Source organism: Pinus tabuliformis, chromosome 4_2, assembly GCF_031772625.1.
Source record: "Pinus tabuliformis cultivar Carrire ecotype Pingquan chromosome 4_2, CPIR1, whole genome shotgun sequence".
NCBI classification, from domain to species: Eukaryota; Viridiplantae; Streptophyta; class Pinopsida; order Pinales; family Pinaceae; genus Pinus; species Pinus tabuliformis.
Window position 1 is genome coordinate 405,289,161 of NC_142304.1, and position 15,085 is coordinate 405,304,245.

The 15,085-nt window shown below is 29.1% G+C and overlaps 1 pseudogene; it reads right to left on the minus strand.

Annotated features, from left to right (window-relative positions):
- Nucleotides 1-10,700: 10,700 nt before the first annotated feature.
- LOC149169685 (polyadenylate-binding protein 4-like) lies at nt 10,701-11,234 on the minus strand (annotated as a pseudogene).
- Nucleotides 11,235-15,085: the final 3,851 nt, after the last annotated feature.

Consider the following 15,085-nt stretch of genomic DNA (forward strand, 5'->3'; position numbering starts at 1 on the left):
TAGTCCCCATATTGTTATTATTGTGCCCCATAGAAGCCCACTATTGTTATTATTGTGCCCTTACATTATTATTGTTATGTCGGCTTTGATTATATTATGACCCCTTATTTCTAAGGTTTTCATATATCTTTTCTATCTTTTTGTGAATTGGTTTCATATCATTCATGTATAGAAAGGATACTATGGATGTTATTTGATAGTTAACTTTTAATATAAAGTTGTTTGAATGCACCAACATAAGTTAGATAAAATTGCATATTAAAACATGGCCCATAATTTGCATGATGCATGCATGGTTTGATGCTTTTAATGGTTTTACATATTTAAGTTCATGAATATGTAGCAATGAAAGCAAATTTGCATTTAGTTGGTACATTTTGCATTCAATCATTCCTATAATGTTAGTAGATGATTCTTAGGTTTTATTTAAAGTTGTTTTGTCTTGAGTTATTTATAATGAATCTACTAAAATTGCAAATTACAAAACATGACCTACATTTTGCATTTGAATGAATCATATAATTCAGTGTAGATGTCTAAAACAATGATAACTTAAAATTTCATTATAAAAATGGTATGTACGTTTTGCATTAATGTATAGAGAGGATACTATGGATGTCGGCTTATAGTTAACTTTTAATATAAAGTTGTTTGAATGCACAAACATAAGCTAGATAAAATTGAATTATAAAGCATGTCCCACAATTTGCATGATGCATGCATGGTTTGATGCTTTTAAAGGTTTTACATATTTTCATTTAGTTGGTACATTTTGCATTCAATCATTCCTATAATTTTAGTAGATTATTCTTAGGTTTTGTTTAAAGTTGTTTTGTCAAGTTATTTAAAATGAAACTATTAAAATTATGAATTACAAAATGTGAGGTCTACATTTTGCATTTGAATGAATCTTATAATTCAGTGTAGATGTCTAAAACAATGATAACTTAAAATTGCATTGTAAAATATGGTATGTACATTTTGGATTCATGTATAGAAAGGTTATTATGGATGTCAGTTGATAGTTAACTTTTAATATAAAGTTGTTTGAATGCACAAACATAAGTTAGATAAAATTTCATTATAAAACATGGCCCAAAATTTGCATGATGCATGCATGGTTTGATGCTTTTAAAGGTTTTATATATTTATATTTAGTTGGTACATTTTTAGTTCAATCATTCCTATAATGTTAGTAGATGATTCTTAGGTTTTGTTTAAAGTTGTTTTGTCAATTTATTTAAAATGAATCTATTAAATTTGCAAATTACAAAATGTGAGGTTTATATTTTGCCTTTGAATAAATCTTATAATTCAGTCTTGATTTCTAAAACAATGATAACTTAAAGTTACATTATAAAATATGGTATGTACATTTTGCATTCATGTATGGATAGGCTACTATGGATGTCGGGTGATGGTTAACTTTTAATATAAAGTTGTTTAAATGCACAAACATAAGCTATATACAATTGAATTATAAAACATGGCCCACAATTTGCATGATGGATACATGGTTTAATTCTTTTAAGGGTTTTACATATAATTTAAGTTCATGAATATGTAGAAATGAAAGTAAAATTGCATTTAATTGGTACATTTTGCATTCAATCATTCATGTAGTGTTAGTAAATGATTCTTAGTAAATGGCTCAACCAACCACAGCCACAAATTAATAGAGCAATAACAATGCTCGACTCAACCAACCACAACCACAAATTAACAGAGAAGTATACATCACAAATTAACAGAGAATTAAATCCTGAATACAGGTCTACATAATAGGTAGTATACATATAACTTTGTAACTCAGTATCACTTTCACATTATCACATTCTTAAGAAATTAAAACTTAAGATTGCACAAAAATAAATGCTAAAAATGTACTTGAACTCTAAGTTCTCAAAGATGAATCCAAGTAGAAGACATTGTTGGGAAGTTCAATTAAAAGATTCCAATGGAACTCCATCCTCAATGATCCGTTCATGGACAACTTTTGACATTCTCCATTTTTAACTTTCAATTATTTTTTTTATTGAACTTTTATCAACTTTATGCGTGATGCACAAACCAAGTGACTCAATTGACAACTTATGACACTGGGTTGATAGTTTTGAAAGAAAACATTACTCTCAATTTGGTGAGTTTCTTGGAAAAATAACCTTTCAGTATAATAGAGCCTCTTTCATATATAAAAGCCTTATCATCATAGTCTTCAAATTACTTCATCTTTCATTTAGTGCACCATATCAAATAATACTTGGCATTTTCTATGTTGTTAATGGGTGCAACTACAACAAAAAAATCTCATGCACAATAAAACAAGTGTAAATTCAGATAATAATTAATATGAAATTAACTTTATAAACATGGAATTGATTTTATTATCTATTTCTAGATCTCTATATTTTAACTATTATCTAGATACTTATACACATTGATTTTAAAAACATAAACCATATACATATACATATACATATACATATACATATACATATATATATCTATATATATATATATATATATATATAGATATATATATATATATATATATCTGTATATATATATATATATCCTTTGAAAGAAATTGAAATGTCACCTTCTTTAACAAGATCAGAAACTCAATCACCTTTAGATGATACTGTAGTCTCCTCTGATTCCATCTCTTCAAAGCTTGCAATTGACATTTTCCCCTTTGTATTTAGTTCTGTATGTTTACAAGATTTTACATACATATTATTTTCAAAACATCATTGGATTGTGTGTCCTCTATGTAAACAACACAAAAACATGAATATTTTTTTATTATCAAATGTAAACACATTTTGGTAATCCTTTGTTTTAATTGAATGCAATTTTCAGGTCTCTTTTACTGTTTCAACTTCATATGTAATCTATTTATCTACAACTTTGACTCCAATATGCCAAAAAAGTCTATAGTAAATTCAAACAAGAATTTAAATATGTTATTTAAAATAAAATTTATACATCAAAGTTAATCATCCTCATATTGCTTAAACTATATAATTTTTGAAGGTTTAAAATTAGAAAATTAATGAAAATTATCATATATTAAAACTATATATAATTTAATTTGTATATATGTACATACCTCCGTACCTCCCTTGATGGGTTAGTCTGATGGCTTAGTGTAGCATTGCACCATTGAACAAATTGTCCAGTTGGGAGAAGTCCATTTGTAGAGTGGTCCATTTGATATCTTCGAAGTGCTCATTTTATACATGCCCCTGTACCATCATGTTCTCCTTTTGCATGACCAGAATCAAAGAAATTCCAACAATATTTATTGTGGGTTTTCTTATGAAGATGACACAACCAAAAGGATGATCATGAAGATTTGAATTGACCTACGCATCCATCTAACCATATCCAATATTCATTGAATTTTATTCCATGACCTTTAAATGATTCATAAATCTTATCAAAACAATGTTGTATAAAATTTGTATCATGTGTACGATCATCAGTCATACAAAAGTGATATTCTTTAATAACATGTTGATTCTCACTAGTGCTTTCTATATCATCAAAATTTTGTTCAGCATGTCTATATAGAATCTGGACAAGCATAGAGACTTGGTCAGAATGATAATATTCACTTTGTATTTCATTTTGTGCAGCAAATGTATAACTCTATGCAAAATCGACTATTGACAAAATGGTCCCTAGTGGAAAACTTTCACAAGATTTTTTGAATTGTAGGTCTTGCCATCGAGCTCTATGTGAATGCTTCGTGTACATATAAATTTTTGTCTCAAAATTTTTCAAAAACTCTATCACAAGAATTTCTTCTTCTTGTAAATCAATCCTTTTAGCACTTGTACCATTATTTGAATTAATCAATATATGGATATATTCATATCTTTTCCATTTCACTTTTAGGTTCGAAAATGATTGATCAATTGTTGAATTGAGACTTCTGTGATCCATAATAGTTATAAGAAGATCTTCAGCGTAAATCACATATAGAAAGACCTTTGTCGACGCGTTTCGAACCAGCAAGTGTGGCTCATTGTCAGGACAAGTTGGACTTGTCCTAACAATGAGCCACACTTGCTGGTTCGAAACGCGTCGACAAAAGTCTTTCTATATGTGATTTACGCCGAAGCTCTTCTTATAAATGATTGATCATTTATATCAATATAATATTTGTTCTGAAATAAATTTAAATTTCGACAATGATCACATTTTTTACCACCAACACATTTCTTTTGGTAAAATATTCATGACTTTCTCTTGCACAAATAATTTCGGATATGAAACTATCGACAACGGAAGGATGAGGTGATTTTTTCCAAAATATTTTACCAAAATTAAGGAAGGTGTCATAATATAATTTAAATTCCACACGATAACGACAACAACAAGTGTCGTGTATAGTGGTTTAACATACCATGTTTTTTATTGCAAAAACGTATTGATTGAGACATTAATTCCACGATTCTCTTCTATGAACTTATTGAACAACTCTATTTGAGTGGTGTCGAAGATATGTTTTTCATTTTCTTCATATTGATTTTATGCTATTCTTCACCACATCACATCCCTTGATTTTGGTGAAACACGTGAATTTTTCATCCAATATTCATATATTATTTTTTTAATATATTCTCCAAGTCTATCTTTGTATGGTTTCCAACAAATAACTTCCTAACAAGCGAGCTCATCATTTACATCTATTTGCAATCAAAATTTCCTATGTTTGTGCATTGTTTTTCATGAGGTCCCTAATATTTTTTCCATAGATTTTACCAAATGATTTTCTTTAGTACTTGATGAAACCACTGCCATTTGTATTGCTCTACATTCAACTACATGATTTTTCTTTCTATATCTTCCAATTGTTTTTAGAGAACTATTTATATTTTGAATCACATTTTCCTTCACATTTTTATCTTTTGTTGATTTTTTAATACCCAATAGAGTTGTCGTGTCTTTTAATTTCTTTGATGTTAAGAGACCTCTCAAAATTTGAGTTTGAAATGTCACACATTCATCTTTGAAGAACCTCTCAATAATGACATTAACATGATATCGTAAAACATGGTCAACTTTTTTATCTCCATATTGTCAATGTCAACATTTTCTAACATCTCACCATCAATATTGATTTCATCTGTACATATGAAAATTAAATGTAGATGAGTATAAATATTCATTAAATAATTAAATTAAAAAATATAGTTTGAATGAAATTGAAATTAATAAATATGTATAATTTCAATAATACACATGACATATATATATATATATATATATATATATATATATATATATACTTGATGGTGATTCAACTTCTTCACTTGAATCTCTTTCAACATCTTCAACAACATCATCAATCGTTTGTTCATTATCTTTTTCACTTCGTCTTCCAAAATTCTCAATCTCATCATCAATGTTATGAGGAATATCTTTCTCTATTTACATTGGAAAATATTTTTCAAATTAGTTCATCAAATAAAAATTAGATTTCACAATACAATAGTTAAATTTTAAATATAATTGATAATATTTACATTTACATACCTGCTAAAACTTCTAGTTAAGATTGATTTGCCCTTTCAATATTTACCCACTCTTCCTTCTTTATTTTGTAATAGTTTCTAGCATATTCTCTATGAGCCTCAATGTATCTTGTTCGATAATATTTTCTCTTGCAATTTCTTTGATTTCCCATGATAATTCAATCTATGTAGATTTTTAAACTGCAACAAAAAAATCAATTTCAAAATTTTGCAAAAAACCTTACTTTCAAAATATATACCAAAAAACTCACTTTAAAAATTCAACACAAAATCTGTAGTTTTTCCATATTGATTCAATTCAAAAAATTATAGTAATTATGATTTGCATTAGTTGGTTTCATAAATATAATGATATCGAAGTAGAATCTGTCTAGATTGTTGCAACACACTCTTTTTTTCAAAAATGCCAAGTTAACAAAGAATACACTAGTGCTAAAAAACATGACGTTTTATTAATCCCTTGATTTTAAAGTACACACAGTCAAACAATTTCTAAGTTGACATATCGAATGTCAATAAAAAAATTCAAAAAAATAAGTAATAGAAAGCTAATAAAATTTATGACAAGTTTTCTTTTATTGTAAAATGAAATTCTAAACAAGAAAATTACTTTGTTTTGCCAAAGGTTGAAGAGCTTCTAAAAATGATATATTTTTCCTAAAAAAGGGCAAAAAGTGTAACCCAACTTCACATAAATAAAATTACAAGAGAGATATATTTCATTTTCAATGGATATTGAAGTTAGGATTTTGAAGTATATAAAATTAGCATAGAACAAATTCTACCAAGTGTTGAGAGGATCAAATCTCTCAATATGCAAACTCTTTTTTTTTAGTGCAAAACTTGAGGAAATGTTTGCACTTATATAGATTTGATTCCACTAATTTCTTGATAGATCCTTAGTTAAGATGGATACATTCTGATTATTTTAATAATATTATTTATATTATATAAATTTCACATCTCTAGATATAAAAATGTTCTCATTTTTTTTATTAAAACCTTGATATAATATATATGGAATATTAATGGAATATTTTAGTACTTATAAACTTTTATCTTTTAGAATTAATTAAAAAAAAATGTTATAGAATTAAATCAAAATATTTTTATTGTTAAATGAGTTATGGTTTTTTGGCATGTGGTATTGATAAGTCATGGTATTGTAACAACGCCTATCTACAAATTAATAATATCCATTGTAAAGTGGGGTGAATACCCATAATTAAGAATATTACGAAATTGTAAGTTTATTGTGAGTATTAACTTTTTTTTTTTTATGTTTATTAATTAAATTTAAATATGGTTACAAAATCATTATTTTAATTTACATGGTAACATGGATCTTAATTTATAACCATTATTTATATGTTATATATTTTAATATGATATGTATATTATAATTCTCTTTTATCTAATTTTTTTATTAATAAAACAAAGTTACAATATGAATTCAAAAGATGGGCGGTGGGAAAACATGCTCATGAGATTGAAGTCAAAATAATATAGTTCCATAAAAATGATGCAGGGTTCCTGTGTGGTTGCGATTAGGGTTTGAAGCTAGCCAACCTTCTCCTATAAACTTTCATGTTTGCTTGAAATAACGGTGATCGATTTTTGCTTCTGGCTATTGTGCCATTGGCTGGTTCACCTCAAAATAGGAAAAAAAATCCCCTACTGCTTAGCTGCATCGTTGTCTTCAGGGTGTGGTTTAGAGCCCATGGTTTTAGTTGGGAATGCGCATGTGTCGATTGAACCTCGTTTCTTTGCCAGTGTTCTTGAGAATGATGGGCACATTTTTTCAGCGCCTTTGGTGTCTGTCTCATCGACAATGTCGCTTGTGTTTGGTTCTAATGGTGTTGCCCCTTCTTCCACTCTCTTGGGATCTTGTTAGGCACCATCGAAGTCCTTTTGTGATATGGTTAAAGCTCCATATTACAGTCTTCCTTCTGTATTCAAAATGATCCCCATCAACAAGGCTCCAATGGTTGAACATACTATGGGAGAATAAACCCTCAGTGAAGTTGAGTTTTGCTCTAAAGTGGATTTAATTTGTAGGTTCACTCGTCTTTGGACAAAACTTGTTGATTTTCACTCTTAGATTAACGAGCATTGGAAGCCCCTCATCTCAACTGAGCTCAACATTTATCCTTTGGCTACATGTTCCTTTATCATAGTATTTAGTAATTTTAGTGATTGTCTGAGGATTCTTGATGCTGGTACCTCGTTTTAGGGTTGTGTAGGTCTCTCTCTTCAACCCCATTTTCCCTCCTTCAACCCTCTCTCATCTTCAATCTCTACTGCTCATGTATGGGTAAGGATTCCTAATCTCCCTGTGCATTTGTGGAACCTTGCTTCTCTTACTTCGATTGATAACATCTTATGCAGGTTTCATTAATGTAGCGAAGATAATAGATTTTATCTCAAATGCATATATGCTCATATATGTTGGGATATGGACTTCAGTAAGGGATTTCCTACTAAGATTAACCTCACTCATCTTGAATTCTCCTAGGATCAATCATTGGATGATGAAAATGTTTATTTTCATTGCAAAGGCTTCTATGAGACTCATAATTCCCTCAAGACCTGTCCCAATGATGGGAAAACAAAGTCGAAGTTCTCTTCCATAAAACCAAAATGGTGGGATGGTGTTTCTTTGATCATTATTCAATTTCCTCAGAGGCTTATGCTTCTGCTTCTCACAATTCATGTAGCACTCAAAAATTTGTAAAAATCTATGTACCAGTGGATAGAATATCTCAGGCTTCTCTCATCTCATCTAAAATCCCTATGGAGGTTCCTAATCATGACGCGGTTCCAATTAATCCGATGTAAACAATAACAACTGTTTCCTCTCCATAGTTTTCCAAAAGGAATATGTCCTCAGTGTGTGAATTCACTACTTTGGACAAAGGTAAAAACTTTGTTGATTCTTTGGATCTTGCACCGTTTTTTGTCATCAAAGTGAAAGGGATCTTGTGGAAAAAATAGGTGGAGGCAATTCTTCCCCCTCTGGAATGCAAGGCGGAATTCAAAATTAAATTTTCTTTAAGAAATGGAGATATTTTTGATCCAACAGGAAATGGGGCTTGAACCTAAGTTAAAAGAAAGATGAAGAATTCTCCAAGAAAGGTGAAAATGTAGCCAAATAAAAATCTTAATTAGGAATGTTTTACAAATTCACATGGAATTGAGGGGTTTCATGAAAAGTCTTTAAGTGGAACAATATCATTCAACATGTATTTTGAGAAAATTATAAAATATTCTAGGTTTTTCTTCCATGTTCTAGACGAAATCTTAAAGGACCCTTGGATTATTTGCTCTCAAAAATTGTAATTTCCTTCTTTTATTAATACAAATTCTTAGTAGTCACTTTGAAAAGAAAATGAAATTACAATATAAAAAATCTAATTTTATTACTTTTAACTTTTTATTATTAATTGAGCCAACATTTAAATGTTTACATTCATTTAGCACTACAATATCTCCCCTATACTAGGATATATATTGCTTTTAACCTTTTATTATTTTTTGATTGAACCGACATGTGAATGTTTACAAGCAAATATTTACACCACTACAACATGGTCCAATACAGGACTATAGACTAGATCTAGACACCATCATTTTAAATTAAGATGTTTTGGAGGTTTAAAAGTAAGATCAAATTTTGTAATGATTATAAAAAATAAGTAAAAGTCTTGATTAATATATCATTTTAAGTTGAGGGCTTCTCGAGGTTTGAAAGCAACATAAAATTTTGTAATGATTATAAGAAATAAGTAAAAGTCAATTAGTATATTGAATTTTGTATTGCTTATAAGAAATAAATAAAAGTTAATTAATATATTGAATTCTTGACTTAAATAAAAATAATAAATTTATTATATTTGAAAGTAAACAAAGATAATAATATAAATGGAATTTATTAATTAATATAATAGTAATTTTTTTTAATAGTAATGAGAATTTTGATAGTCAGACTTGAACCCATACAGTTCATGAAACAAATTGTTCATCAAACCATAGTGAATTTAAAAATCATAATATTTTTATAAATATTTCCATTTTAAATAAAGATTTTTAACATATTTCCATGAATAAAACTTCTTGTACATTCATTAAAAAAAAATCTCTATGGTCTCACCATGTTTTCTTTGCACTTTTACTTGTAACGTTCCCACCTAGGTAGTGAGACACATATTTATGGTAGTAGACTTAGTGAGGAGGAATTTTTATGGTAGTAAAATTGATTTGTTAGGTGTTATTAAAAGTGTCTAATTTATATGGAGTTGATAACTCAAATGGTTAGGAACATGGTTTATTTTCCCAAAAGTCTGTTTTATTTCACATGACTTACCCTACATATGTCAATCATCCAATCTCAACTCCTACTCCAATATCTCTACTGTGCCCAGACCCTATCCATCATTTTTGCAACACACTCTCACATACTATGCATCTTTGTGTCCATCTTTGGCATCTTGGTTGAATAAATGTCTTGGATCTCTATACTTTCTTTGTCATTTATTAGAGTTGCAAACTCTAACAAAATAACTATACCTATATTGAGTTAGAAGGGCTTAATAAAGGCTCAATAAATACAATATTCCAAAGACATACAATAATTATAAATTCTCGCCATCTCGTCCACATATTTTCATAGCTACCAATAGGTTGGCCATCACCTATCAAGCTATCTCATAAAAATGGGCAAAAATTACCTTGGTTGCCACCTTTAAACCATCTGACATTATAGATACTTCCAATATCCTCATATTTGTGAGATTTATGAGATCTCCTACAATGGAAGCCCTTGTGGGTTTCAAAATTATGGGAAATATGGATTGTTTCAATGAAGTGATTTGACCACTATCATGTGAATTGAGCACTAGATTATGACACCATCTTAATGCAAGGTGCTTTAACTCTTTAAGCCCTCTTATTGTATTGGGCAAAGCCTTCAACTACACACAAAAGTAAATATTTAAAACTTGAAGCACTAAAAGATTACCAATGCTCTCATGAAATTCTATCAGTTCCCATTAGTCACTCAAATCGAGGAACTCAATTAGTCTAAGCCACTCCATTGACATTGATAGCCTTGTTATACTAGTTCTATACAAATATAGAACCCTTAAAGACATGCCATTATGACATAAAAGTCTTATTCAAAGATAATGATGCAAGCTAATTGAATGGATTTCATTGAGCTTGTGCCACATTCTGTAGAATCTCCATCACTTTTGTAACTTTAACCATCAAGGATTTAGGAGACTCCAACAAATCAAGAACCTCAATTTGGTCCATTTCCAAAAGAATAACAATAATTTTGTCTGCATGACCATGTTCCAACTGATCCACCAAAGAATACAAGCTTTCTCCAGGCATTGCTCATTGTTATTCGAGAGTTTCATTTGGAAGAGCTAAAGCCAAAGATCCAATAGGTATAAGCTGTGAAATGGTTGTCTTAGCTGCACATAAAGGAAGGCCACCCATGTCTAATGGGAAAGGATGTATCCCTCTTGCAACACCACATAAAGGATTTTATTTATCATTCCTTCTGGGTGAATAAAAATATAGGTGATTAACATGAGGTAACATTTGTTATTGTATTAGTGGTATACATTGTTTTTGTTGTTTTAGTATGAGTGCTACACCACCTGCAAATCCAATAGACACCATTGCTTATTAGCTACTTTTAGCTCGTGGAAATTCTCTTGAAAACAATGGACAAACAAACCATCACAAAATTCACTATAGGACATCTACTCTTCCCATTATATAAATATTTTTGATATTAAAATAGACGAGGAATATACACCTAATAACAATACATTAAATATTATATAAATTGTTAAATTTAAATGTGGGATATAATATAAAAAGTAAAGTAAAGTTTGATGTGGATTTTATTTAGTGTGTTTATGTTACCGGCCTCCTCCACTGTGAAGGTATCTTCATGGGGAATTGATATGAACATTGATGGTTACATGAGATTAATTAGGACAAAAAGAGTTGCAGGGAAATGGGGCCAATGTTTGTCATAGCAGTTACCACATGCCTTCCCTTTCCAGAAAAATATATGTAGTGAGATAAGGATATATGCATAGTATTTGCACCGCCACTCCTCAACTAAAATTGATTGTGGCCATAATAAAAACCGAATGGTCGTTGAAGCAACAACATGGTTTGGTGGGTTTGGTGATAGTGGAGGACATCAGGGAGGATGTGGTGGCATTGGTGAGGGTGTAGGACATGTAGGAGGAGGTGGGGGGTTTGGTGACTGTGGAGGAGGATTTGGAGGAGGAGATGACCATGGGGGATTCACTTAGTGAACCTCTGACATATCACGTGTAGTCATGGCATATTAAACAATACCCCTTAATTTGACAACATATTGGACAATCCCTCTAAAAATCACACTATTTAACCCCCTACCAATATGAACCCAATATAGCTTCCCAATTTAAGAAACCCCTATTTCACTAGATATTGTAGGTATCCATTTTTTACATTAGCATTTTTTATATCCCTTTATATTTTTTCATTAACTTTAAGCTCCATTTTTTATATTTTCCAATATAAAAACCCTTTACCCCCTATACATCCGCCAATATATTATGTCATTCTTTCCTCAATATATATCCCCCAATATGAACCCACGTGGTATGATATTGTTCCCCTAGTGAAGCCCCCATGGAGGTGGCAGTGGGGATGGAAGGCATGGCAGAGGCGCGCAGGAAGCTCTTGGATTACACCCAATGGCATGATTATGATATGACGCTATGGATTATGAAGATGGATTACATGATGCTTGCATCAAAGCTCTTAGGTGATTCCGGATATGTTAGAAGGTTAGTGAAGAGAGTTGGATCCACCAAAGTTTTGATACTCAAATTTGGTCCAAATAATCATTCAACTATTTTTTTAGATCCGTTTACTTAAAAAAAGTAATCATAATATTAAATAAAGATGTAAATAGAAAATTTAAATGCTAATTAATAGTCTAATTATTTTTTAGTCATTTTTTTTTCTAAATTTAATAAGAATTCATGTAAACCATAAATTTAAACTATATAATTTACACAATTTAAATTTATAAAAATTTCATAATACTAAATTCATTTTAAATATTTTTCTTTTATCCCATAACCATCTCAAATGTGCATAATCCACCAAAAGAATCATATGCTTGCGAGGTTCAGTCATATTAAATCAAAGGAAAAATCCTTGCGGTCAGTGAGTACTATAACAATATAACCATTATGACTCAGTACTACAAGAACAATGTTGCGATAAGGATTACCATATGACAATAAAAATTAACTTAGTATTATCCAATTATTATTACATTAAGGATTTAGTAATGGTGCAAAATTCAACTCTTCAAAATAAGAGTACATTTATAAAATTAGAGTTTTAATATATAAAAAGTATGATTGACACTTAAATATTAAAAAAATAAAAATTATATATATATATATATATATATATATATATATAATTATGTATTATTTATGGATTATGGAAATAAATATCAATATTTTAAATAATTATGAATTATTTTTATAAATATAAATATTATGTTAATATTTACATTATTAATAAATTTAATAAAAATTATTTAGCAGTTAAAGTGATAATAAAATTTTAAAATAGGGGTTTTTATATTTATATATTGTGAAAGAAAAAAGGAAAAAATTGATACATATTAAAGTTTATTTGGTTAACAATTTACAATAATTCATGAAATTTAGGAGAAAGCAGTATAGAAAATTATATTTCAAATCAATAGTGTTTCTTTTCCATCCTTTAAAGGAAAAAGATTGAAAAAAATAAATATATGACTTACAAAGAATTGAAAGTATTGAAATAAGAATAAAAGAATTAGAATGAAAATAGTAAATTTAAATGTAAGGAAAATAGTAAAAAAGAAAACATTGGTAAAAACCACTCATCATCTCCTCATGGGTACTAATCTCCATTATCAAGGAACAAGGATTGAGCAATCCAAAATATTTTTATTTTTCATGAAACCACCACCTCCTCAGTGCTCCTAATTTCTATTTTTATAATATTATCATGCAATAGAAATCCAAAGTAATTAGAAGAAACCTTGGACAAGCATGAGCAGTGGTTGCTTTCCATATATATATATATTTGATATTTTCATTTACTCGAAAATATTTGATTTTATAGATAGATAGATATAAATATAGATATAGATATTTGATATTTGATAAATAAATGTCACATGAATTACAAGTCTCTTTCATAGTGTATTGTAATCTCAATATTATTTTTAGAAGCTACTTGTTAATTCTATATTAAATAATGAAAGAATTAGACATCTCTCATTTTAAAAAGTAGAAAACATTTTATGTTTTTTTTTTTAACTTTAAACTACTTTGTTTAAATGTAAAAAAGAAATTGAATTATTTTATTGTGATCAACATTGAAATTTTTTTTTTTTTATTATTTAAATTTGTTAATATAAATATTATTTTACTATGTTTAAATGTAATATATATATATATATATATATATATTGAATGAAATAGAAAAAAGTAAGAAAAAATATATATTAAATTTTCTATAAAATAATATATATATATATAAACTTATTTTTGATATAAAAATATTTTAAATTAAATATTAAAATGCAGCTAATTCAATTTGAACATAAAATCAAAATAAAATTATTAAATATTTTTGTTTTCTATTTTTCCTCTTTTCTTTTTCATAAATGAAACTTTTTACAAATCACACATTTGTCTTTTGTTTTCGAGATATTTTAGACCTAGAGAGATGGTAAAGTGTGTGGGTATCCCGGGTTCAATTTGAACATAGAATATGTGGGAGGTTTGAACATAGAATATGTGGGAGGTGGCGATGGAGGAGGAGGACCTGGGGTGATGGTGAACACCCTGGTGGTGGAGGAGGGGGCAGAGGAGCTCCTGGAGGTGGCGATGGTAGAGGCCAGCAGGGAAGGTGAGGGGTGGCGAGGGTGGCGCTGAGGAGGCGAGGGTGGCGGTGGAGGACGTTAGTGGCATGAAATATATCTTTCCATATTTGTATTTCCATGGCAATTTGTTTAAATTTGTATGAATGTGATAGGCCTTCTTATCTCCTCAAGAGTGAAAGTATGTGTGTAAGTGGATCTTAAAAGATCTACATATTAATGTTTATAAATAAATGACGTTTAGGCGGTTCCGAATTATGATTCTAATTAGTTGCCATGGAGTTATCCATCCTTCTGTGTGTTGAAAATTATCAAATCTATGATTCTAATCGCCGTGTTGCTGTTCTTTCAGTTATTTGTTTACATATAAGACAATGATTGGAGTTGGATTTTAGAACTGTAAACTTCATTCATATTTTACATTTTGAGAAAAATTATCAAAATTTTAAGAATATTGTCAAATTCAATAGACAATAATACCACTTTTTCAAAATATTTCATAGGAATAAAAATGCTCCCAATAAAGCTATGAGAGGAAAATTATGATTAGTTTAAGTTTGTGAAATTTATA